This window comes from Equus quagga, chromosome 2 (assembly GCF_021613505.1).
Source record: "Equus quagga isolate Etosha38 chromosome 2, UCLA_HA_Equagga_1.0, whole genome shotgun sequence".
Taxonomy (NCBI): domain Eukaryota; kingdom Metazoa; phylum Chordata; class Mammalia; order Perissodactyla; family Equidae; genus Equus; species Equus quagga.
The window spans coordinates 122,529,343-122,546,215 of NC_060268.1; positions in this window are offsets into that span (position 1 = coordinate 122,529,343).

The following is a 16,873-nucleotide window of genomic DNA, read 5'->3' on the forward strand; positions in this document are numbered from 1 at the left end:
GAACCCTCACGCACTGTTGGTGGGAATGTAAATTGGTGCAGCCACAATGGAAGCAGTGTGGAGGTTCCTCAAAAAATTAAAAATACAACTACCATATGATCCAGCAATCTCACTTCTGGGTATATATCCAAAGGAAATGAAAACAGGATAATGAAGAGATATCTGCACTCCCATGCTCATTGCAGCATTATTCAAAATAGTCAAGATATGGAAACAACTTAAGTGTCTATCAGTGGATGAAAGGACAAAGAGGATGTGGTATATACATACAATGGAATGTTATTTGGCCATGAAAAAGAAGGAAATCCTGCCGTTTGCAATAACATGGATGGAACTTGAGGGCATTAATGCTAAGTGAAATAAGCCAGAGAAAGACAAGTGCTGCACAGTATCATTTATATGGGAAATCTAAAAAAGTCAAACTCTTAGAAACAGAGAGTAGAAAAGTGGTTACCAGAGGCTGGGGGAGGGCGAAGTGGAGTGGGGGCGGGAATAGGGAGAGGCTGGTAAAAAGGTACACACTTTCAGCTATAAGATGGATGGAAATGCTGAGGATCTAATGTAGAACATGGTGACTGTAGTTGATAACACTATCGTATAACTGAAGTTTTCTAAGAGAGCAGAACTTAAATATTTCCACCAAAGGAAAAAAATATATAAATATGTAAAGTGGTAGATGTGTTAATTAAATAGATGGGGGGAATCCTTTCACAATGTATATGTATATCAAATCATTATGATGTATACTTTACGTATCTTATAATTTATCTAAGTAAAGCTGAAAAAAAGTTTTAAATTTACAATAGCATCAAAAATATAATTATTTAAAGATAAATCCAACTAAAGATGTGTAAGACTTGTACACTGAAAACTACAAACCTTACTGAGAGAAAATAAAGAAGACCTAAACAAATGGAGAGATAAACCATGTTCCCTGGTTGGGAGGTAGTTAGGACGTCACTTCTCAAAGTGACGTATAGCATCAAAGCAATCCCACTCAAAATCCTAGCAGGCTTTGCTGTAGAAATTGACAAGCTGATTCTAAAATTCATATGGAAATACCCAAGACTTAGAATAGCCAGCCAACTTTGAAAAATAACAAAGTTGGAGGTTAGCACTACCTTATTTCAAGATCTATTATAAAGCTACAGTTAACAAGATAGTGTGCTATTAGCATCAAAATAGACAGATCAATGGAACAGAAAGAGACCTACACATATATGGACAGTTAATTGTCAAGAGAGATACAAAGAAAGAAATTCAGTGGAGAAAGAATAGTCTTTTCAACAAATGATGCTGAAACAATTGGAAATATATACATAAAAACTGAGGTTCAAGCCATACCTCATACCATATGTAAAAAATTAGATGAAAATGGGTCATATACATATACATATAAAAAATACATATACATATTAAAACATGGATATGATACATATACATATAAAACCTAAAACTATAGAATTTCTAGAAATTTTTGTGACATTGAGTTAGGCAAAAATTTCTTAGGTAGGACATCACAAGTGTGATACATAAAGGAAAAAATGATAAATCGGACTTCATCAAAATTAAAATTTTCTACTCTTCAAAAAACACTGTTAAGAGAATGAAAAGACAAGTCATGCATTGGGAGAAATATGTGTAAATCACATGTCTGAGAGAGGACTTGCATCCAGAACAGACAAAGGACCCTCAAAATTCAATAATAAGAAAACAAACAATTCAATATAAAAATAATCAGCAAAAGATTTGAACAGACACTTTCAAAAGAAGATATACAAATGGCAAATAATAGTCAATAGGGAAATGCAAATGAAAACCACAATGAGATACCACTGCACACTTATTAGAATAGTTCCGATTTAAAAGGCTGACCATGCCAAATGCTGGTGGGATGCAGAAGAACTGGGACTCTCATACACTGCTGCCAGGAATGTGAAATGGTGCCATCACTTTAGAAAACAGTTTGACAGTCTCTTTAGAAAGTTAAACATACACCTAGCACATGATCCAGCCACTCCCAGATATTTGCCTAAGAGAAATAGAAGCAGAAGTCCACCTGAAGACTTGTAGACAAATGTTTATAGCAGCTTTATTTGTAATAGTCAAAAACTGGAAACAATCCAAATGTCCATCAACAAATGAATGGACAAATAAGTGCTGTATTAAAAGAACAAAATGCCAGGGCCAACCCCATGGCCTAGTGGTTAAGTTCGGCGTGTTCTGTTTCTGCAGCCTGGGCTCAGTTCCTGGGAGCAGACCTACACCACTCATCAGCAGCCATGCTGTGGTGGTGACCCACATACAAAATAGAGGAAGATTGGCACAGATGTTAGCTCAGGGTGAATGTTCCTCAGCAAAAAAAGGGAAGATTAGCAATAGATGTTAGCTCAGGGTGAATCTTCCTCAGCAAAAGAAAAAAAAACACCAAAATGCCTAAGATATATAGCTGTACACTCATGTTCATAGCAGCATTGTTCAATAGCCAATAACCAAAAGGTGGAAGCAACCCAAGTGTCCATAGATGGATGAATGGATAAACAAAATGTGGTATATACATGCACTGGAATATTATTCAGTTTTAGGAAGGAAGGAAATCCTGATACACACTACAGCATGGATGAACCTTAAGGACATTATGCCAAGTGAAATAAGCTGTTCACAAGAAGACAAATACTGTATGATTCCACTTACCGCAGGTACCCAGAGCAGCCAAATTCATAGAGACAGTAATAGAGGGGTGGTTGCCAGGGGCTGGGGGAAGAAGGTATGGGGAGTTACTGTTTAATGGGTGCAGAGTTTCACTTTTGCAAGATGAGAAGAGTTTTGTGGATGAATAGTGGTGATGGTTGCACAACAATGTGAATGTACTTAACACTATTGAACTGTACACATAAAAATGTGTAAGATGGTAAATTTTATGTTATATGTATTTTACCACAATTAAAATTTTTTAAACTTTTTTTTAAAAAGTGCCAGAGGAAGGAAGAGATTCCTTAGACCTTGAAAGAATCCTAGACAGCTTCCCGAGGAGGTTTAGGTGAGGTCCAGGAAGGAGAGTAGGATTTACCTAGAGAACAGGAATTGGGCACCCCAGGCAGAAGACAGCTGAAGCAAAGGCAGAAAAGCCAAAGAGGGCTGGAGGGTGTGGGGTCAGAGAGCCAGCAGCAGGGCACCCGGCGTTGGGAGGGATGAGGCTGAAAAGTCGACTGGGCCCACCAGTGAGGGCCTCCCAGCCTCTCTTAGAGAAGAGAAACATTTGTAAACATCAGCCCCACAGCACAATGGCTCCACCGAGACGGCCATTCGGTAAGGGAAAGACTTGGGGTCGCCTCTGACAGTCGTCGACAAATAAACATGTCCCTGGACATTCAGGAAATGCTCAGCAAGGCTGTGTCCAGGCGGGGCTGTTTGCTTATCTATGACTTTCCTGCTTTCCATCACCCTGTCAGCAGCCACCCTGGCCCCATCCTGACCCTGACGCCGGCCTGGCCTGGGCTCAGTCATTGGCTTCAGAAGAAAAGAGGGCTCTGGAAGGAGAAGGAAGGCACAGGGGCAGCAGGAGTGTGTGTGGTCAGCGGGTGAGGGTGTATGTCAGAGTGCATTTGCACACAAACAGGTCTGACAGCATTGTGAATGGCACAAAGTGTGTGTGTGCGTGCATTTGTCCACATGTGCACACGTGGATCTGTGTGTACATGTGAAGGCAGACACGTGTCAGCGTGTGTGTGTGTGTGTGTGTGTGTGTGTAGTTCACACCAGAGTAGGTGGGGGCCTGGGTGAAGCAGTGTGGACTCTAGGCCAACATGGACTGAGTTCAAATCCAACTCAGGCAAGTTGCTTAGCCTCCCTGTGCCTCAGTTTCTACATCTGTTAAATGGGAAAAATCATATTACCTATCTCACAGGGTTGTCGTAGGGATTGAAATGAATTCATGAATAAAAAGCACTTGATCAAATGGGGCCAGTACATAGTAAAGTGTCTAATAAGTGTTAGCAATTATTATTCAGAAATAGACGTGTGTGTGTGTGTGTGTGCATGCGCGAGTGTGTGTTGGTGTGGGTTCTGAGTGTGGAAATGTAAGCAGCTGTGCAGTGAATGAGCATGAGTGTTCTTGAGGGCACCTGTGCCAGGATTCAGGGGAGAGCAGCCACAACCAGCCAGGCGCTGGTCCCCAGGGCACAGCTTCCTAGCCTGGTGCCCCGCCTCCCATGAAGGCAAGCTAGGCCTTTGGGCAGCTTCCTTCTCTGCAGCCCTCTGCTGTGGGGAGCAGGCCCACACTTCCTGCCTTGGGCAACTCAAGCCTCCTGTTGTCTTTCCATTTCCTCGGGCTGCAGGAGTGTGAATATTTTTTCTGTCAAAGCCACTGACCCCAAAAAGAAATCAAGCAAGGATCACATAAAAAATCAACTTAATCTGGGGACTGTTTTTCCTTGAAAAACAACAAAGGAACTCAACTCGTCTGCTTTTTAAATCAAGAACAGTAAGTGGTGCCAATTCTTTAAAAAAAGTCCTCAATTTCATATTACGTGGAACTGCTTTATAAAAGGTAAAGCACTTTACAGATGTGAAGAATTCTTCTCGTTTAGAGGCACAGTGCGCCCCACGGTGGGTGTCGGTGGGGGACCCAGTAAGGGGAGAAAGAGAGACCAAGAAGAAAACCTGATGGTGGAGCTGAGAGGTTCATCGGGGATGTGAACTTCAGATCCAACCTTTGGTGGTCGTGGGCTAACCGTGGCTCTCTGTTCTTGAACTGCTTGAACCCTCAAACCTCTAGAGGTTACATTCTAGATGGAAACAGTGGGCTTTGGAATCAGGCTGCCTGGATTCAAGTCCTGGCTCTGCTGTCACCAGAAGGGCTGCTCCATTAAACACCCTGTCCCTGGAATTGTGCAACCCGGGGGCCCACTTAGCAGGTACGTGAATTGGGCTATAGTGGGATGAAAGGTGACTCCAAAAGGATATGTCTATGTCCCATCCTATAACCTGTGGATATTACCTTATATGGCAAAAGATGTGAATAAGTTAAAGATCCTGAGAGGAGTCGCCTATCCTATATTATCCAGGTAAGCCCAAAATCCAACGACAAGTGTCCTTATAAGAGAGAGGCAGAGAGAGATTTGAGACAAACAAGAGGAGAAGACAGACATTCAGAAGAGAAGATGAGGTGAAGACGGAGGCCAAGATTGGAGGGGGGAAAGTGACAGTTCCTTCCTCCTAGATTTTTTTTGAGGATTAAATAATAAAATGAATGTCCAGTTAGCTATACAACTCAGGGTTCAGCTTTAAGATTCAGGGTGGCAATATTAATCCCTCAGTTGTGTCCCAGAGCTCTCACTGCTGAGGACACATGATGAGCAAGATACAGGATCAGCATCATAGTGGGAATTTTGAGGTTTATGTCTGCCTTGGAGGCCCTGAAGCCTGCTTCTCTGCTTTCCTCACCTCCTGACTCCTGGCAACAGTCGAGAGCTGCCCAGTTTCCTTGTCTCTAATTGTCCACCAATGTCTATTCTCCCCTTTCCTCATTTTAGTAGCAGGAACTGCTGAGAGTCAGCTGGACACACAGCTCTCCAAATAGAGACTTCATTTCCCACACTCCCTTACAGCTAGGTGCAGCCCTCTAAGTTTCAAGCAATGGGGCATGAAAGGAAGTGATGTGTGCCCTCAAAGGGAAGCTACATGCCCTCTCCTTTCTCCCACTTCTGAGATCTACAAGGTGGATTGGTAGAGTCCCTTTCAGTCAGGCAGATAAGGACAACTCCAGAGATATGCTGTCCAACACTAGAGCCATTAACTATATGTGCCTACTTAAATTAATTAAAATTAAATAAAATTTAAAACTCAGTTCCTCAGTCACTCTAGCCACATTTTAAGTACTCGATAGACACCTGTGGCTAGTGGCTACTCTATTGGACAGCACAGATAGAGATCATTTCCATCATCACCAAAAGTTCTCTTGGACCGTGCTGTCCTGGACGATGTGGAGCAACAAGACGGAAGGAGCCTGGGCCTTTGGGGAGCTCTGAGGAGCAAAGCCACCCTGCAGCCTCCTCTGCCCTGACTGCCTATCGTCTTGTATTTTTATAAGACAGAAATAAATTCTCTACCTTACCTGTCAATGCAGCCAAGGCAATATCCTAATAAACACTCTTTAAAAATCAACCCCTTTTCCACTTAAGTTACCAGAGGCAGTTTCTGTTGCTTGCAATGAAGAATGTTGACTGCTACAAAAATGAGTAAAACAGGAAAAATAAGAGATTGCTCATGTAGTCTGGGAGAGCAGGGAGGGCTTCTCGGGGAAGTGCTGTTTACACTGAGACCTTTGCCATTTGCTCTGTCCACGGCAGTGGGATTATGCTGAGGTCCTCAGGTCACTCACTGCTGTGCCCCAGGCAGAGCCACAGTGCTGGGTCAAAGTGGTGCACATGATGTGAGACAGGATGCTCCTCCCCCTAAAACGGACCTAGATTTATTCACCCACAGGAAACAGCTGATCCCAGTTCTGAGGCAGGAAATGTACAAGATGGGCCCATGTCACAACAGCTGGCAAGGACTCTACAAAGACACTAGGGTAATGTCAAAAGGATCGGGAGCCAACTAAAGAGAACAAAGATGGAAGAAGTCGGGTGTCAATAACAGAACTAACTGCAATGGATTAAAATGCATCAAATATGTGTAAATCTGTGAGTCCATAATGATACTAAAAACAAACAAGCAAACAGAGGAGGATGACTGGAAACAAACTTCTTGTTTTGACGACTGGTAAATAAAAGGAGGAATCCAGCCTGATCCTGCTCTTCCTTTATGAACAGTACACTGGGTAACCAAATAGTGGGTGAGGAGAAGTTTCTCTTTGCTAACAAATGAAGTAGGAATGATAGGTCTTGTAGTCCTTTATGAATTTACGGATCTAGGCTTTAAATATCACAAAAAGAGAGATAGCCAGACATTATATGTCTCCTGATGGAGGAATATACCACCAACACCGGCACCCTTGGCAAAAACAGAAGTAAGATACAAAAACCCCTGAATCTGATCAAACGTCTAGATCCAGCTTCCAACTTACAGGAAATTCAGAGTCCAGAGGAGCTTGCTAAACATACAATTAGAAAATTCAGGCTGTGAGAAACTCTTCTGAACAACAATCAAACAAATCAACTTCATGAAAAAAAATTAGAGGAGGAAATTATGGATTGATAGACTCCAGAGATGTAACAACTAGTCTCAATTTAGATTGTGACTCAGACAAACTAAAATTTTTTTTAAACTATGACATTAATGAAGCATTTGGAAATTTGGACAATGACTGGATATTTGATGATCTTAAAGAATTACTATTAGTTCTTTTAGGCATAATAATGCTACTTTCAGATGAAATGATGTGATGTGTGGGGTCTGCTTCAATATAATCCAGAAAGGGCAGAAGTGAATGGGGATGTGGATGAAAAAAAAATGTCCATGAGTTGATAATTGTTGAAGTTGGGTAATGGGTACCCAAGCCTTCATTATACTGTTCTCTTTCTGTTTGGATATTTGAAAATTTCTGTTTGACATTTTCTAAAAGAATCATTTGGTATCTTTATCTGGTTGAAGTTTTCTAAAAATAATTTTAAAAATAATAATTCACCACACATGAATCCCAGGTCCAGTCAAGCCAACTGGGCCAAAGCAGATTTTGGGTTCTGCTGCCTTCCCCGCCTGCCCAGAGCCACCTCCCCTTCCATCAGCCAACCCGCTGGTCCCATGCCTGTCCCTGCTGATTTTATCTCAGGGACCTCGGCAGCCTTCCCTGCCATTGGGTCTTTTTGTTGTTGTTGCTTTAACAACTGCTTTACTGAGATATAATTCATATATTACACGATTCACTCATTTAAAGTGTACCATTCAATGGTTTCTGATATAGTCACCAATATGTACAACCATTACACAGCCAGTTTGAGAACGTTGCCACTGGCTCTTTATCACATACACACTCCAAAAATTAATACCTTCAAATCTTACACAAAAGGAGTTGGAGTCTTGATCCGTTCTCTCCCAGAAGGCCCCTGTGCCTTTTATGTGGTTGTCCTGTAATGATACAAGTTCTGTGTATCATTTACTATACACACACACAGTAAGCACCACCTCACTGGCCACCACACCACTGAATAGTGAATTCTGGCCTTCCAGGCCCGGGCCCAGCATGAGCAGAGGCTAGAGGCTTGGTACTGTGCCCGCTTGGGGTCAACAGGAGTCCTAAAGTCATTCAGAGGTGAAAGAGGACACAGGAGGCGGAGAGATCCAGGCGAGGCTGAGGAGACTGGACTCGAGGGGGCCCCTAACACTGGAGAGGCTGCAGGTGTCCCTGCCCAGAGGGATGGGAGCCACTCCCCTCTGCCCTCCTCCCAGGTGGGAAAGCCCACTCCATCACCACCCGTTCCTGTCCTCCTGCCCCAATCCTGAGGCCTGCAAATCACCAAGGCCGCTAAGCCCACCCAGTCACACTTTTCAAAGCAGTAGTTTCCTTTATTCGAAGACAAGAGACATTTCCACTGTGGGCAGGCCAGCTAGGAGCCCTTTCTCTGTCCTGTCCTCCCTTCGCAGGGAATCAGTCTTCTTAAACTTCATCCTCCCAGAGACCATCTGGATAAAACCATTCTGGAAACTCAGGCAGACGCTAAGCCCAGAGCTCTCATCCATCTTGCCCTGTCAGAGCCCAGCGCTCTGGCCTTTAAGGATTTAAGCTGGGGCCACCACGGGCCTCCTGGCCACAGGAGAGAGCCCTGCTTGCACTCAGAGCCAAAACGTCCAGATATCTCAGGGACTGTAAACTGCCTTGTGGTCTTCTCCACCCCTCCTACTTCGGGGCCCTTGGTGCCACTCTGCTGTGTCACCCAATTGTAATCCAGAGAAGCAGCGTGGTAGAGTGGGAAGAATGCAGAGACCCAGGGCTGGAACCTTTCTCTGCTGTGTGACTTTGGCCAAGTGACCCGACCTCTCTGAGCCTCAGGGACCTCATAAGTAAAATAGTGGTTAATAATGCCCACCTTGGGGAACCACAGTAAGGATTAAATGAGATAATGTACTTTAAAATTACCCCCCTCCTCGTTTACTCTGCATCAGCCTTCTTACTGTTCCTTGAACTCTCCAACTACCCTCCCACCTCAGGGCCTTTGCACTTGCTGTTCCCTATACCTGGAAACTCTTTCCCTGGATATCCATGTGCGTGGCTTACTTCCTTCAGGTCTCAGCTCAAAATGTTATTTTGTCAAAGAGGCCTTCTTTAACCAGCCTATCTAAAATGGACATTACGACCACCACCACCCCCCACTATTCCCCACCAGCCCCCACCACCCCCACCTCCATTCCTCTCTGTCCTTTACGCTGCTTTAATTCTCTTCAAAGCCGTTAAGACTACCTAACACATTAGAGAGTAACATGTTTATTAATGCCTGTCCTCCCCGCTGGAATGTAAGCTCAGTGAGGGCAGCAACCATGTCTGCTTTGTTCCCTGCTGTGTCCCCAGTGTAGGGACAGTGCCAGCCACCTAGAAGTCACTCAACAACTATTTAACCAAAGGAGGAATAAATGGCCGATTGTATGAACGAGCCACCTTGCACAAGGCCTGGCCCGTCATAGGCACTCAGTAAACAGGAGTTATCACCGCTACTAATTTGCAGGTGCTGAGAGAGGCCCGAGGGGGCCTGGACTTTTGGGAACAGGTGGAGCTAAAGAGAAGAGCTCAGGTGGACTCAAAGCTACCCACAGCCTGTCCAGAGGCCAAACACCACACGCCAGCACATTTGGCCAAGGCAGGGATTTGCCATCCCGGCCTGAGGGGGCCTCGAGCCCCACCTACTACAAGCCCTGCACCCGAGGGATGGGGCCGGACCTGGTCCTGAGGCTGGACAGACCCTCCCACCCACACCTAGACGGGGTGCCCAGCCACCCTGGGGCTGATAAGAGGCTCTCTGTCCCCTAGAGAGCCCGAGCAGCAGGAAGGGCTGGTTACCAGGACTGAGTTTGTGGTGGACCCCCAGGCCAGGTTGGGAATTAGGCCAGGCCCAGCCAGGGGAACCAGAGAACAAGGGCATGAGTCTGTAGCCCGGAACTGTGCCTCCAGGGTCTGGAGTTTCCCAGCTCAGAACAGGCTGGGCCCCGAATTATGGAGGAAAGAGCAAATCTGGGAGGAAAGCCCAGCTCCATCCCTGTGACTAGGTGACCTCAGGCCAACTACTAACCTCTCAGAGCCTCAGTGTCCCCATCAGTCAGGGAGAAATAATAATATCCACCTCAAAATGCTGACTGGATGGCTATTAAGAAGAATAATAGTTACTATTTACCAGCGCTTTGCTATGTCCTAGGGCTGTTACATTATCTCTTTGATTCTCAAAACACCCCTAATGTTAGGTGTTGCTATTCCTGCTTTACAGAGGAGAAAACTGAAGTTCAGAGAGGGTAGCGGCCAAACCAAAGCCACACAGCTAGGAAGAATCAGAGCAAAATTGGGCCCAAGTCTGCTGGTTGTAAAGTCCTGTTTCAACCACCACCTAGAGAATGCACTTAAGCACCGCCCCCCGCACCTGTCTAGGCACAAACAGACTTCCAATCAATGCAAATTTTCTTTTCCTTCCCTGAGATTCAGCTCTTGGGACAGGTGAGCCCGGCTACGGAGGCTAAAGGAGCAGGGAACCAGGTGGCCCTTAGGCCGGGTTAAGGCTGCAGCAATGGCCCCTCCCAGCCCCAGCTAAGCACAAAGAACCTGGGCTGGCTTCCTGCTCCCAGCAGGTTGCGAAGAGGCCCTTGCCAACACCGCCTCCCCAGCCCTGGCAGGCTGGGGTCAGCCCCACAGAGGAAGTTCACCCAGGTCAGGCCTGCCCCTTTCCCACAGCCCGGAGTGACCCTCACAGCTTTTCCACTCACCTCTGGGTCCACAGTACCCCAAGGCCCCCTGCCGAGGGCCTGTGGGTAATGCTGCCTTGGGCATTGCTCCGGTGATAGGGGACAGCCTAATTCACATTTGACCCACACCAATCGATCAGGGAGGGGTGGGGACATTCATAAATCCATATCAAACAGCCCCCAAATTATGACAGATGACATGGCAGTCATAAAATTGCACAAGCAAAACTCACCAAGTCATTAATTTCATGGCCGTAGAAAATAAACAGACACATTTTTTCGCGGCCCTAATAAATTTTTTAAAACTCAAAGAATGGTCCATCTGCTTCGAATAATTTTTAATTTCCTATTCTGTCTCATTCCCATTAGCTATTCCACTGAGATATTTGCTAAATTCTTTCATTTACCTCCTCCCATCTGTATTCAATTACCCTATTCCCAGATAGAGCGAGTTTTTGTTTCTCCTAAGCGCAGGACGAAATACCCCCGCCTGTACCTTAAAGCAAATGTTATGTGTGTTTTATTATCTGTTAGACCGTATGAGTCATTCTAACTCGATTGCCTGTGTGGAAAGGCTTGGAGAGCAATCTGATTTTGATGTTTTCTGGCTTGGGTGGAAAACACCTGCCCGATTCTCAAAGCTAATCTATTAACGTGGTAAATGCTGTAGCAGATGTTCCTGAGTGAGCAAGGGACCATGCTGGGCTGTGACCGGGCCCAGAGTGTCGGGCACACGGTAGAAATGCCCAGAGATCAGAGGCCAGCAATGCCACTGGGGGCTGAGCTGTCATGAAGTCACATTTTCCAGCCAGCTCCCAGGCTCCCGCTGGCTGGTGACTCCCCACTGCCTTCCTGGGCTCTCAACAGCCACTCTACATGGAAGGACATTTCAAGGTCATCTGGTCCACTCCACCGCACTCTTATTTTTTACAGTAGGGAGACTGAGGCCAAGAGAGGAGGTGTCCTTTCCCAAAGGCACACAGCATTCTGAAAAAGGAGAACATCCTTAGCGGCTGCAGGTGGGTACAGGGAGCTGAGATTCCTTTTGTGGAGGTAGGGAAAGGAGGAGAATCCTGTGAGCATACCTTTCCCCCTCGTGCCTTTTACCTGGGAAAACAAGATCACCTAGGGTCTTTTCAGTCTAAAATTCTTCACAGGCCGTCTTTCCTCAACCTGCAGGGGCTGGGCCAGGGCTGCAACAGAAAGGGAGACTGAAAAGCACGTTGAGAGGCCAAAGCCTTGCTCCGGGCGGGTTGGTTTCAACAGTGTACACACTGGGACCTGCAAAGCCCTAGGAACGTGGATTGCCAGGCCAAGCTGCAGATCTTGGGAGGTACTGGGGTCCCCAAAGCCACATATGGCAGGACCCATGTAGCTGCACTGTGGGTGCCCACATCCCCTCAGCACTCATTATTTCCATGCATGCTGGTGGCTTCTTACTATGGGCACCTGCAATACTGCCTGAGGCTTTCTCTGACCTGGGATCATGTTCAGTAGACCTTCAGGACAAAGAGACGTCAGGGACTTGACACTCCCAAGAGCAGCCCTAAAACAATGATGAATGGGAGCTGGTGTGTAAATACCCCAGCTCCCTCCTCTCTTGGATGGGACAATTCTGAGACATGTCTACACCAGTGATTCTCACCAGTGCTATGATTTTGCCACCCAGGGGACATTTGACAATGTCTGGAGACATTGTAGTTGCATGGTTGCTCTTGGCATCTAGTAGGCAGAGGCCAGGATGCTGCTAAACATCCTACATTGCACAGGACAGCCACCTACAACCAAGAATTATCCAGCCCAAAATGTCAGTACTGCTGAAGTTGAGAAGCCCTGTTCTCCACCCTCTCACAGAGGTCCCCAGTGGGATTGAGCCCCAGATGCCCACAGCAATAACCTGCTCATTTAGGCACCTTCTCCCGACTTCTTTCCCCTCCCTGGCCCCCTTCCCCACGCCCCTTCCAGCACTTCCTAGGACCACCTACTTTCACTCAAATCCTCATCTCAAGGTCTGCTTCTTGTGGCCCAACCTAAGATTATTACTACAGTCATGGTGACAACTTTGGAAGGGCTCAAAGACTTGAGTTCCTATTGCAGCCATCTACACTCTTACCACACACACTCAGTCCCAATGACACGCACACTGATGTGGCTTCTTGAGGGCACATATATGGGGGCACACCAGACCAGCGTGGGCAGGAAGTCCTTTGGTTCTACTCTGGTGCACCAGCTGAATGGAGCTGTGTTCACCCTGCAAAGAGATGTAAGACTTGAGTACAGGTTCGTTGCAATCCCTTTTCAGAATCCCAGCTGACTTCTTTGTAGAAATTGATAGGCTGATTCTAAAATTTATACTTAATTACCAGGGACCAGGGAAAGCCAAAACAGTCTTGAAAAAGAAAGACAAAGTAGGCGGAATCACACTTCCTGATTTCAAAGCTCACTACAAAGCAGCCGTAATCAAGATAGTGTGGTACTGGCACAAGGATAGATACAAAGATCAATGGACTAGTGTTGAATGTCCAGAAATAACCATATGTCTGTAGTCAACTGACTTTCAACAAGAGTGTCAAGACCATTCAATGGAGAAAGAATAGTCTTCATCAAAATTGAAAACTTTTGTGCCTCTATGGACACCATCAATAAAGTGAAAAGACAATCCACAGAACGGGAGGAAATATTTTCAAATCATGTATCTGGTTGGGGACTTATATTATTAGGGATCCATGAATTTAGAACTATTTTCTCCTGGTGAATTTAAATTTCATATATTGACCCTCTACATCTCTAATGATGCCTTTTGCCTTAAAGTCTATTTTGTCAGATAGTAATACAACCATGCCAATTTTCTTTTGGTTAGTATTTTTCTTGTATTTTTTCACTGTTCTACTTACAAATTTTTATATGTCCTCATGTTTTAGGTATGTCTCATGTAAGCAGAATTTGGCTTTTCTTTTTTCAATCTATGATACTCTATGTGTTTTAATTGGAGAGTTCAGTCTACTTATATTTATAGAAATTACAAATATATTTGGCTTTATTTCTATGATCTCATTTTGTGTGTTTTTTTCTAATTTGTCCTTTTCCTAAGGATTTTTCATCTTCTTTGTTACATTGTTTTGAACTGATTGAGGTTTTTTACTCACTCCATTCTTTCCCCATGTGCTGGTATGAAAGATAGGCATTCTATTTCTTTTTTTTTTTATTGGTGACTTGGCATTTTGAAATGATTACAGAACTTAACCTAGTTTAAGGTTCATCAACATCTTATCCTCCTGAACAATGCAAAGTACTTTGAAAGCATTAATTTCACTTACTTAAGGCCCACCCTTTTAGCTCCATCTCTTGTGTAACCCCATGGAATAGACATTGTTTTGGACAATCAGTGTGTTTGTTCAAATTTACCCATATTTTCATTATTTTCTTAATTCATTGTTTCTTCTTGTATTTGAGACTTTCTTCCTGAGATCATTTTTCTTCTCTTCAAGTTCATCCTTCAGAAATTAATTGAGGGTCTGTTATTTATAAATTATCTTGGTTTTAGTATAAAATGTCTTTGTTTCCACCCTTACTCTTTTTTTTTTGCATTTATTGAGATATAATTTACACACTATAAAATTCACCCTTTGAAAGTGTACACTTTAGTGGTTTTAGGTTTAGGTTTAAAAACTTATAAAGTTTTGCAAACATCACCACTATCTAATTCCCCAACATTTCATCACCCAAAAGGGAAATCCCATGTCCATTACCATCTTCTTTCATTGTTACTGTTGACACTATTGTAATTAATCACCCATTAGTTCTTATTTCTTCTAATTACAGAAGTTGTGAACAACAAAATTTTTTCTTTCTGAGACTTTTAAGATCTTCTCCTTGTCTTTGGTATTCTTCAGTTTGACTATGATGTAATTATGTCTGGACTTCTTTTTATTCATCTTGTTTAGGATTCATTGGAATTCCTGAATCTGAGGATTCATGTTTTTTAGTAATCATGAAAAATTCTCAGCTACTATGTCTTTGAATATTATGTCTCTCCCATTATTCCTATAATCACTTTCCAAAAATCTGATTAAACATATATTAAAGATTTTTATTCCATTCTCCATGTCTCTTAACCTCTTTTTCATATTTTCCATTTTTCTTTCTATGCTACATTACGTGTAGTTTTTTCAGGTCTATCTTCCAGTTTACTAATTTCCTCTCCAGCTGTGTCTATTCTATTTAACTGTTCCATTACGTTTTTAATTTCATGTGATAGATCTTCATTTCTAGAACCTCTGTTTGTTTATTTTTCATTTCTGCCTGGTCATTTTTATCATCCTTTGCTTCTTTCTTGTGCCACAGAAGTTCAAGCTGTGAAAGCTGTAAGCTGCCCGACAAGATAGATGTCCTCAAGGTGTGCAGCAGTTTCAGCAATCACTTAATTCCCTGGACAGATGTTTTCAATTTGTTCCTAGCCTCTCGTAATTTCCTTATTTTCCTATAGGCCCTTTCATTAAATGAAGAGAATTTCAAAAATATTTTTTCCAGCATCCTTACATGTTTTGTAACTGATATATTTGTAAACCTTTAGTCATCATATAGATTTTAAAACACTTTGTTTCTTTTCCAACGTCTTTGCTTTTAGAAAATAACTATTAAGCACCTACTATGTGCCAAGAACTGTGCTGGAGATTCAGAGGAGAACAAGACAGAGCTTGTTCCTGCCCTCGGGATTGCTTATGGTCTATGGAGAAACTAGACACTTAACCAGGCAAATGCACCCCACAGTTAATCGGTGCTCTGATGGGGTAGGCATTAGTAAACAGGCCACACTGAGATATATAGAGGCCAGAAACACTCTCATAATCACATTAACTCTCTTTAAGTAGATATTCAACTTTTATTTAAGCTACTTAGAAAGCCAGCTATTCCAACCACATACAGTAGCCTCCTGGAGGGATTTTCTGGTAAATTACATTTCCGCTGACGTTTTAGTTGCTTCCTTAGCCATCCCTTAATTCTAGTGTTGTGAGTAACTACTGCTGCATAACAATTCACTTCAAAACAGTGGCTTAAAATGATAACTATATGTTATAGGTTGAATTTTGACCCCCTATAAGATATGTTAAAGTCTTAACCCTCAGTACTTCAGAATGTCATCTTATTTGAGAAATATGGTCATTGCAGATGTAATGACTTAAAATGAGGTCATAACGGAGTAGGGCGGGCGCCTAATCAAATATGACTGATGTCCTTATAAAAAGAGGGAAATTTGAATACACAGACACAGGGAGAAAACCAGGTGAAGAGGGAGGCAGAGACGGGAGTGATGTGTCTACAAGCCAAGGAACGCCAAGCACCAGAAGCTGGGAGGAAAGCATGGCACAGATGCTCCCTCAGAGCCCTTGGAAGGAAGCAGCCCTGCCAACACCTTGATTTTGGACTCTGGCCTCCAGTTCTGTGAGAGAATACATTTCTGTTGTTTTACCCAGTTTGTGGTCATTTGTTACTTAGGCAGCCCTAGGAAACTCATATATGACCATTTATTCTGCTTATAAATCTGGAGGCTGCCTGGACTCCAGGCAGTTCTTGCTCTGGGTCTGTCACCCCATAGGGCAGCTCACACACACAAGAGAGAACCTGGGAGAAGCTATTTGGCCTTTTCTAACCAGCCTCAGAAGTCACAGAACATCACTTCTGCTACATTCTGTTCAAGGGGGCTTGCCTAGCTTCAAGGTGAGGGGACACAGACTCCACCTCCTAATGAGAGGAGTATCTAAGAATTCATGGACATGTATTAAAACCACCCTACCAGCTCGTCAGGGGGAGCATCTGACCTGGAGGCTGAGGGAAGGCTCCCTGGAGACAGCAATGTCTGCCTGCCTGAACCCCTAGGTGTAAGGAGGTACCAGGTGAGCAGGGCATGTGCCAGGAAGAGGAGCCACTCCCCCTGCCCCAGCCCTGAGCCTCTCAGCTGATGCTGGAGTCCTGCGCCCCTTCCATCCTC